At 40.3% G+C, this 10,637-nt stretch overlaps 1 protein-coding gene across 1 annotated transcript in view; it reads left to right on the top strand.

Moving 5' to 3' along the window:
- The window catches only part of LOC310712365 (uncharacterized protein), a 40,530-nt gene that overhangs the window by 13,745 nt on the left and 16,148 nt on the right, over positions 1-10,637 (top strand). Inside the window, exon 3 of the mRNA XM_083515336.1 lies at positions 8,305-8,322. The gene's annotated coding sequence lies outside the window, so the exon portion shown is untranslated. The remainder of the gene's footprint in view (positions 1-8,304; positions 8,323-10,637) is intronic.

Raw genomic sequence — 10,637 nt, 5'->3', positions numbered from 1 at the left:
CAATGTGAGGGGTTGTGTGCTGCATGCTGTCGGGTGAACTATTTTTGGCATCCCCCCCCAAATAATCCTTTCCAAAAGCTCAATCTCCCCCTATTTTCTATATATTGAGGCCCCAAAAATAGGGGGCGTCTTATAGACGGAAAAATGCGGTATATTAATTGTGATCATGCAGTTGAGAAGTATCCCTTAGTTCATAGCAGGGTTCTGCCTGAACTATGCTGGCCTGATTACAGTCCGATTAAGGTACTGTGATTATCTACTGAGGAAATACCTTGCTTTGCAGAGTGATGGCCTACTATTCCCATTTACATTAACCTCAGAGGAACTGAGCCCTTATGCTGCATATTTAGAAACTGGTTTTATGTTTTCATTGTGCATTTTATTTTATTTTGTATATTTTTTGATAACACTGTATGCCCACTAGGTACTTTTACTAAAAGAAGGGGGATGTGCATTTTTGTGTGTGTTTATTTATTAATTATACTGATTATGTTATATTGATTATGTTAAAATGGATTCTTGCTTTCTATTTTAGAATGGCCTGCCAATGCCTGTGAGTATTAAACATTACTTACCTTTAGTCTTATTTAACCTTAGCGCTATCCAAAAAGTTTCTTTTTCCTTTTTAACTAGAAGAGAAAAACACCACTGCTTGGCTCTTCCTTTTAAAAGTATGGAAATTTTAAAAGTATGAAGATTAGCGTTCAGGGCCCTAATCTTTGCAACTACGTTAAAAAAAGCAAATATATAATATTTTATATGTTAATTAGGGTCAGAAAGTGTCCCTTATTTCCTAGAGATGTCCCACAGAAGTAGCTGTTGTGATTTAATTGCCTATGAAGACCCCCAAAATAATGACACAATTGACACGGAATTTAGTTTAAGGGTTTTTTTGGCATTAATTTTGGCCACAACTTTATTGATTACATCATGTGAGTGGTTGCTTAGGCATTGGTTCCAGACTACCTGAACCTGCACAGTGGCAGGAACAGGACTGACACTGGGCACCATCATATGTCAGCAAGGGAAAGCATCCTAGGGGAGCGAGAAGCTGGCTTCAATCTCACAGCTCACCCCAGATGCTCCCAGGGGTTGTTCTGGCATGGCCCTAGTCCTTAACAGTGTTCGGACAAAAGCAAGGTGAGCCCCTGGATTCCTTTAACAAAATTCTCTAGCAGAAGTGATGGAGGGGCAGGCACAGCCAACCATTTCCCCTCCACAAAACATTGAACCAATGCCCAACCACCAACCTTACAAAGTTGTGACAATTGGCTTCACGGTAGGCAAAAACCAAATGGCAAGAGACAATCAGCAAAATGGCAAAATTCCTACTGGGGCCCTGCTTCAAAACAGATTACCCCTAGACAGGCATAGCAAGGCCAAAGACAGCCCTAAATATAGGGTGGGAGGGCGGGTGATCCGATGCACATCGCAGGAAAGAGAAAGCTCCCAGAAATGTGCAGCAGCTTAAATAGCCCCTCAGTAGCCAATAGACGACCCAACAGGCCAAATTTCTACCCCAGCAACCGAGGCGCAACCAAGGGGGTTGTTGTGGCTATCCAAACGGTCCTGCCACATAACATGAGGCAGTTTAGGTGATCTCACCGCAACACGTGCCCTCCATGATGGAGGACACAATTTGTGCACAACTGTTCACAAATGCTCTCAGGAGCTATGTTCCCCTTCATTCTGGAGAGCCATAGATATATTAGTGTTGGGATGTCCAGTTTTACTTCTTTATGTTCCAAATGATGTTTTCACATAACTTACTCCTTTTGTGTTTTAGAACTTGCCTGTCCCAACTGACGTACTTGTAAGTTCTCTATATTACTAACCTTTGGGCAATGATTATCCATGTACTTTATAAGCTCATTAAGACCTGTGCTTTAAAAGCACTTGAATGTGTTTTAAATATATCGTGTAGTTGTGATCCAGTACTGTATTTTCTATGTTATGACTACAGATCCCCCAAGTGTAATGATTTTCCAGGGACGTCCCTGATTTAGAGAAGTCATACCGGTTTCTGATTTTATCCCGGAATGTCCCACTTTTTTAAGGACTTCCTTATTTCATTAGACCAATGTTGGAGGGTGTGGAGATATCCGACCCCTGAGCCGTCTGAAGGCAATCCTGTAGAGGGACTTTTTCTTTATGTTTCATGTTTCTAATATATGTTGGAAGCCGCCCAGAATGGCTGAGTAACCCAGTACGATGTGTGGGGTATAAATAGTAAAATTATCGTTATGGAATGAGACAGCCTTATTTTCATTGGAGAAATGTTGGAGGGTATGTGGCTATTGCCTGAAAGAACTATGCAAGCACTCCTATGCAGGGTTCTGCCTGAACTATGCTGGCCTGATTACAGTCCGATTAAGGTACTGTGATTATCTACCGAGGAAACACCTTGCTTTGCAGAGTGATAGCCTACTGTTCCCATTTACATTAACCTCTGAGGAACTGAGCCCTTATGCTGCATATTTAGAAACTGGTTTTATGTTTTCATTGTGCATTTTATTATATTTTGTATATTTTAATGATAACACTGTATGCCCACTAGGTACTTTTACTAAAAGAAGGGGGGTGTATGTTTTTGTGAGTGTTTATTTATTAATTATACTGATTATGTTAAAATGGATTCTTGCTTTCTATTTTAGAATAACCTGCCAGTGGCTGTGAGTATTAGACATTACTTACCTTTAGTCTTATTTAACCTTAGCGATATCCAAAAAGTTTCTTTTTCCTTTTTAACGAGAATAGAAAAACACCACAGCTTGGCTCTTCCTTTTAGAAGTATGAAAATTTGGCTCAGGGCCCTAATCTTTGCAACTGCTTTTAGTAATCAAACATGTTATACCATATTTTTCCATGTATAAGATGAACTTTTTTGACCCAAAAATGAGGTTCAAAATTTAGGGTTGTCTTATACACGGGTAGTGCCAAGGGGGGACGGGCAAATGGTTTTTTGGTGCGAGCCCGAGATTGTAAGCGGAGATTGTAAGCAATGCGAGGGGTTGTGTGCTACATTCTGTCGGGTGAACAATTTTTGGCATCCCCCCCCCAATAATCCTTCCCAAAAGCTCAATCTCCATCTATTTTCTAAATTTTGAGGCCCCCAAGATAGGCGGCGTCTTATAGACGAAAAAATACGGTATATTAATTGTGATCATGAAGTCGAGAAGTATCCCTTAGTTCATAACAGTGTCCCACAGAAGTGGCTGTTGTGATTTAACTGTGCTCAACTATTCATATGTGCTCTCAGGAGCTTTGTTTTCCTTAAATCTGGAGATCTGTAGATATAGTAGTGTTGGGAAGCATGCCCAGATTTGCTTATTTTGTCTCAAATTATGTTTTTCACAAAACACACTGTTTTCTATTTTAGGGCCTGCCTGGACTTTCTGTAAGTATTGTATTACTTTTCTTGGACATCCATTAACTTTAGGGAGATTTGAAAAGTTAACCCCCCCCAAAAAAAAACAGGGACCGCTTCCTTGCTCTTAATCTTGGTGTTTCAGAGACAAATGATTGAAGTGATATGCTATTTGATACATATTTTTGATAGATTGATAACTGTGTCTGTATTATGGATAACAATGAGACTTTTTTCAGTATAATGTAAGCAGCTACTGCTACCTCCAGGAACTGCAGTTGCCAAAGCAGGGTGCAGGCTAGGATTTGGTTCCTGATAGGCCTTGGGGGCTTATGGCCCCACGGTCCAGCAGGAAAAGCTCTGAAGGTTGAGTTCCCTCCCCCAGTGAAGCCTCTGTCATCTAGGAATGCCGCACCATTCAGCTTTACTCACTTGGCAAAAAGTAAATAAATAAAGGGTGGAGGGTTTTTTTTGGGGGGGGGAACTTTAGCAACCCCACCTTGGGAGAGTGTTTGGAGGTACAGGGAGAATGTGTTTTGATTATACACGATTTTAGCTTTATGAGTTGTCCCTAGAACATTACCCTCATGTATGTTGACAGTTGAATGTACAGTGGTACCTCGGGTTACAGGCGCTTCAGTTTACAGACGCTTCAGGTTACAGACTCCGCTAACCCAGAAATAGTACCTCGGGTTAAGAACTTTGCTTCAGGATGAGAACAGAAATTGTGCAGCGGCAGCGGGAGGCCCCATTAGCTAAAGTGGTGCTTCAGGTTAAAAACAGTTTTAGGTTAAGAACGGACCCCTATTATCTGTCTCCAAGAAACACACGTGGCAAAAAAGCACAGGAAAATTTTGATTAATAATAGACTAGGAAATGAATTTGTGTCTTCCGATAAAGGGAAAAAGAGAGGGGTTGTATTATATGTAAAAAAGAACATTGAGGCGCAGCAAATTTTCAAAGATGAAGAAGGTAGAATAATTGTAGTACAGATTAAATGGCAAGGAGAAAAGATAATAATTGTTGGGATATATGCACCTAATGGGAATAAAACTGATTTTTATAAAAACTTGGAGGAGAAGTTGTTTGAATATATGGACCAAAAAATGATACTTATGGGGGATATGAATGGGGTGGTTTCGTTGGAAATCGATAGACTAAGAGAAAAAGACGTAAGTAGAGAAGGAAAACTGCCTAAGACTTTTTTCACTATGATAAAAAACTTCAATTTAATTGATATATGGAGACTTCGACACCCGCTGGAGAAGCAATTTACGTTTTACTCGGAACCAAATAAGTCTTTATCAAGAATTGATCAAATTTGGGTCTCCAATGAGCTAACCCCAAGAACTCGACAGATTGAGATACAACCAAAAACAATATCAGACCACAGCCCAATAAAAATGGAGGTTAAAGGATACGAAGAAAGATCATTCAGATGGCGACTTAATGATTATCTCTTAGATGATCAGAAGCTTGTACAGGAGGCAAAGAAAAAATTGACAGACTACTTTATAGATAACATGAATAAAGGCACAAAAACGAGTATAGTTTGGGATGCTAGCAAAGCAGTTATAAGAGGATTCTTTATTCAACAGAATGCGATTAAGAATAAGAACAGGGAGAAAGGGAAGAAGGAGATCTTAAAACAAATAATGGATAATGAAATAAAATTAATTAAGAACCCAAACAGCTCAAAAATAAAAGAGAACATTAAAGTCCTACAGGCACAATTTGCAATGATTATTAATAGAGAGGTGGAATGGAATATCAAAAGGCTCCGACAGAAAAACTTCGAATTTGCTAACAAATCCGGCAGATGGCTTGCATGGCAAATTAAGAAAAGGAAAGAACAAAACACAATTAACAAAATTATCTTAGAGGGAGAAGAAGTTGAAAATCCCAAAGCCATTAGGAAAGGATTCTTGGATTTTTATAAACATCTATATAATAACAGAGAAAAGAACAACACGAAGAAAATAGAAAGATTTTTAAAGGAAAAAGGTGTGAAAAAGATCCTGACAGACAAGAAAGACCGACTGAACACCCCAATTGCAAATGAGGAAATAATAGAAACAATAAAAGAACTGAAGAAAGGAAAGGCACCAGGACCAGACGGTCTAACATCTAGCTACTATAAAGAACTGAGGCACGCCCTAATAGTACCAATAAAGGAAGTTATGAATAACATACTGCAACAACAAGATATCCCCGGAACGTGGAAAGAGGCCTTTATTACACTCATTCCAAAGCAAGATTCTGATTTGACACAAGTAAAGAATTATAGGCCAATATCTCTGTTGAACACAGACTATAAGATTTTCGCTGGAATATTAGCAAAGAGATTAAAGAAGATATTGCAAGAAATAATACATGTAGATCAGGCAGGCTTCCTTCCGGGCAGGCAGATGAGAGACAATGTTAGGAACATAATAAATATTTTGGAATATCTGTCTGTAAGGAATGAGAAGCAAGCCTTATTAATGTTTGTGGACGCAGAGAAGGCTTTTGATAATGTATCGTGGGAATTTATGTTGAAAAATTTAGAAATGATGGAAGTGGGGAATGAATTTTACAATGGAATAAGGGCAATTTACTCGGAACAGAGAGCTAAATTGATTGTGAATAATATATATACAGAAGAGTTTAAGATATCGAAAGGTACTAGACAGGGGTGTCCCCTTTCGCCGTTACTATTTATAATAGTCCTGGAAGTCCTTCTGGGTTCAATAAGGAACAACGATAAAATAAAGGGGGTGACAGTCGGCAAAAATGAATACAAGATCAAAGCCTTTGCCGATGACATAGTAATAACGATTGAAGAACCAAAAAATAGCTTAAATGAGGTATTGAAAGAAATAGAACAGTTTGGCAAAGTGGCTGGATTTATGCTAAATAAGAAAAAAACAAAAATAATGGTTAAGAATTTAGATCAGACTCTAGTGGATGAACTGCAACGAGAATCAGGAATTGATGCGGCCAAAAAAGTAAAGTATTTGGGAATATGGTTGACCCCCAAGAATATTGATCTATATCAGAATAATTATACTCCGGTGTGGAACGGAATAAAGAAAGACCTGGAAGCCTGGGGTAGAATGAAACTGTCCTTTTGGGGCAGAATATCAGCGGTCAAAATGTGTGTGCTCCCAAAGATGATATTCTTGTTTCAGATGATTCCTATAATCAGGGGAACAAGTGTATTCAAAGAGTGGCAAAGAACGCTCTCGAGATATATCTGGCAGGGCAAGAAGCCAAGGATACAATTTAAGTTGTTGACAGACGCTAAGGAAAGAGGCGGTTTTGCCCTGCCAGATTTAAAACTATACTACGAGGCGTCCTGTCTTTGCTGGCTAAAGGAGTGGATAAAACTAAATAATAATAAATTGTTAGATCTAGAGGGCCATGATAATAGATCAGGATGGCATGCCTATTTGTGGCGGGAGAAGAAGAAAATCCACCAAAGTTTCACCAATCATGTCATTAGGGGCTCTATAATAGAGGTTTGGGACAGGTACAAAAATATTCTGGAATTTAAAACTCCGCATTGGTTGTCACCACTAGAGGTAATGTCGGTAAAAAAAACGAATATGAGACCAAATTGGATAACTTATGGTGAATTGGTAGTGAAAGTGGGGGAGAAATGGAAATTTAAGCCATATGAACAAGTGAAGGATCAGGTCTATGATTGGCTACACTATTTCCAGGCAAATGCAATGTTTAACAAAGATCTTAAAGAAAGGGGATATATAGAAAAAGCGTCTAAATTCCAATCAGATATAATTGACAATGATGTTAAGATAATTTCGAAAATGTACAAAATACTTTTGGAATGGCAAACAAAGGACGAGGAAATCAAGTCGGTCATGATTAAGTGGGCCAGAGATTTTGGTTACAGCATACAATTAGAGGATTGGGAAAAGGTATGGAACGAAAATATGAAATTCACTGCATGTACAGCACTGAAGGAAAATATAATGAAGATGGTGTACAGGTGGTACATCACACCGGCAAAACTGTCAAAAATGTACAAGACATGTAACAAGTGCTGGAAATGCAAAGAAAAAGAGGGATCTCTCTTCCATATGTGGTGGGATTGTAGGAAGGTGAGGGGCTTCTGGGAATCGATTTATTGCGAATTGAAAAAGATGTTTAAATACTCGTTTGTTAAGAAGCCAGAGTCCTTCCTATTAGGTATAACAGGAAGAGAGATAAAAAGACGAGATTATAAATTGTTCCAATATGCTGTGACAGTGGCAAGAATACTGATGGCCCAGAGGTGGAGACAGGAGGAAATGCCGACTTTGAGCGAATGGAGGATGAAACTTATAGATTACGCCGAATTAGACAAATTGACTGGAAGAATAAGATATCAAAAGGATCAAAAATTCATTGAGGACTGGGGGAAGTTTGCGGCATATCTGGAAACTATATGTGATCAACAAACAACGCTAGTGGGGTTCAAAGAGACTTTGTAATACTGTAAGGAATATTGCAAGACAGAATTAGAGAGGTGTAAACTAATAGTAAGCTAGCAATATTATATAGGAAAATGCGAGGAAATAAGAACAATGGATGATTGTGGGAGGTGCTGGTGGAGGCTCTAAAAGTGTAAATATGTAATTATGTTGTAACCAATATAAGTAAAAGAAAAACTGAATAAAAATCTAATTGCAAAAAAAAAAAAAAGAACGGACCTCCAGAACGAATTAAGTTCTTAACCAGAGGTACCACTGTGATACAGAGATTGAACAGAAACAGAAGCAAATATAATGTGTTTCTCCTGTAATATACTCAGTAACGGGATGTGAATAGAAATAAATAACAATTTGATCTTTTCTGTATTTTCTTTGAATATATTTGATGACAAAATATATGAAAAACTAAAAAGCAAAAAACTAAAAAAACCACTATTGTTTCCCTTTGTAAAATAACAACAGAGGAAGAAGAGATCTCCAGTAAGTATCCAATCCTCATTGTGACTTTTCAATTCAAAAAAAGAATTATTTATTTTTTAACATTTAGTCATGTGGTTGTATCCTGATTGATTCTGGAAATCTGAAACTAACACAAAAAGCCCCTGAACCGGTAGAATTTATTCTGGGCTCAGTCATTATACTGTTAGGGGGGGGGGTTAAGGGTCATTGGGAGCCTGTCCTTCTCTTTGGGATTTTTTAATACTGGAAATGAAAATCAATATTTTGAATGGAGGCTAGAAAAAAATTCTTGTTATTTCCTGAATGAGACTTTTCAAACGTTATGTCCCTCTGCTATCCTTTTGTCCCTGTGAGTTGGTTTGTCTGGTATTCTCTCCTTTGGGAAAATGAGGATCTGAGAGAAACCAGAAGGGGCATATTTGGCCATCCCCTGTGTGATGGCAACTGTGAACCACATCTAACTGAAGCACTTGGGATCCATCCTAAAATAGGTGCCTCAGGATGGCTAAGAAGTAATGTAAGAAGAGTAGTCATGAAGCCTTATTTCGCCAGGGAATCGTTGTGCCCGCGTCCCCAGGACCAAAGAAAGAGTAAAATAACACCAGGAAAGTTTCTTCTTTGGAGAAAAGGGTTTTATCTGTGCACAGAGACAGCCAGCAGAATATAGTTTCTGAAATCTGACTGCAAAGTAATACACATCAGCAAACTTTCTTATACCTGAAAGCATTCACCCACCTCTCAAGACCTCCCCCAAAACTTCCCCAATCAGCTAGCAAGTTTTCACTTATTCCCTTTTAGGGCATATCTATATTGCTTGCTAAGCACTTCTGGCTAAGCACTTCCTCCTCTTACCCCTGTGTGCTTTTCTGCTTGCTTAGCAGTCCCTCCCCTCTCCTTCGTACACGTGTCCTTTTTTGCTAGCTAAGCAGCGCCTTGTACGTGTCTATTCTTATCTTGCATTACTGAAGCAGGAAGCGCAAGGCAGGAAATGGCCCCATAGCCTGTCTGGCCGCTGGCTTGACCACAATTTGCAGAAGTAAGTTTTGCAGAAACTCACAATGTGTAGATAATATGAAGATTAACCCTTCACTCCCTACTCTTCTTATGAACAACCTAATACTTAGGTTCGTTCTGGAGTATGGGTCTATAATCTCTCATTAAAGCAATCACGCGGGGTCCCATCATGCTAGACATCATTCTCTGTAACATGTTTTGCATGCACTGCACCAAGCAGGGGATACAGAAGCAGAAAAGCAATAAAAGCATTATTGGGCCTACCAGCATAGCCAATATCCTCCCCATCCATCCACCTGGGAAGATGCCATTACAGCCAGGGTATATGAACTTACTTTGCACAGAGGTGACATCTGCGGTGTCTCAAGTGCAATGGCAGTGGGAGACACCAATTGCTCTTTTACTAATAGGTTTCTTTTCCTGCGTCACACAGACCCACCCATTCACCCTATGGACACGGAGGGGTGATGGCTGGATCCACTGAGGCCAGAGGTGAGAATCTGGGAGGGTGGAAAGATTGTGGATGGTGGAACGGTTAAGTGGCAGTGGGAGGAGCGGCAGTCCACTCGAGGCATCTGTTGGGGGCAGGGTGCATACTAGACATTTAGACTTATTGACAGAATGGGCTACGCTCATGCCAGCAAAAGAAAATGCACATCCATATGACAAGGGCGGTTGAGATAACTCCCACCCACCAACCTCAAGAATGCCAGGGCTCCCCCCACCAATATTCAGGGGTCATTTCTGATATTCCTTTACTGCTGAGGGGCCCGCTGATATTCGTATTCAATTATTTGCCGGGCCTCAGGGGTGCCTCTCCACCTTACTTTGGAAGCTCCTACCACGTGGAGCAGCCTGACACACGGGGTGACTATATCAAGGGGTTCTGGTCCCAATATCAAAAGTCCTGGTGGTGCCTCTACGTTGGGGGCGCTGCCCGCGGGCGCCCCTCCCATCCAATTATTCAGCCGTGCGTAGAGATATCAGCAAGGCGGTCGTCACTGGAGGGGATCTTCAGGATGCTGAGACACAGACCAATCTGAAGCAGCTTTCTTCACTTGAATGTGGTGGACCCAAGGGGTGACGCCAGCGACCTTCACAGCTGTGGGTGTGGAGAGCAGATGGGGCCCTTCCAGCACGGTTGCAGTGGTGCCTGGGACCAGTCTTATCCACACCTCGTCACCTGGCTCAAACTGGTCACGCAAGGAGTTCGGGCCTGGGTCCACCTGTTGAGAGAGAAAATCTCGAGAGAGACACTGTACATAATTGTTCAATTCCACATCTTGAGCAGGGATAGGTGAAAGCATGCGCACATAAGGAAC

This window comes from Podarcis liolepis, assembly GCF_965112155.1.
Source record: "Podarcis liolepis genome assembly, chromosome: 7".
Classification (NCBI taxonomy): domain Eukaryota; kingdom Metazoa; phylum Chordata; class Lepidosauria; order Squamata; family Lacertidae; genus Podarcis; species Podarcis liolepis.
The sequence above is the reverse complement of the archived record's forward strand: the minus strand, read 5'-3'. Positions and strand labels throughout refer to the sequence as shown.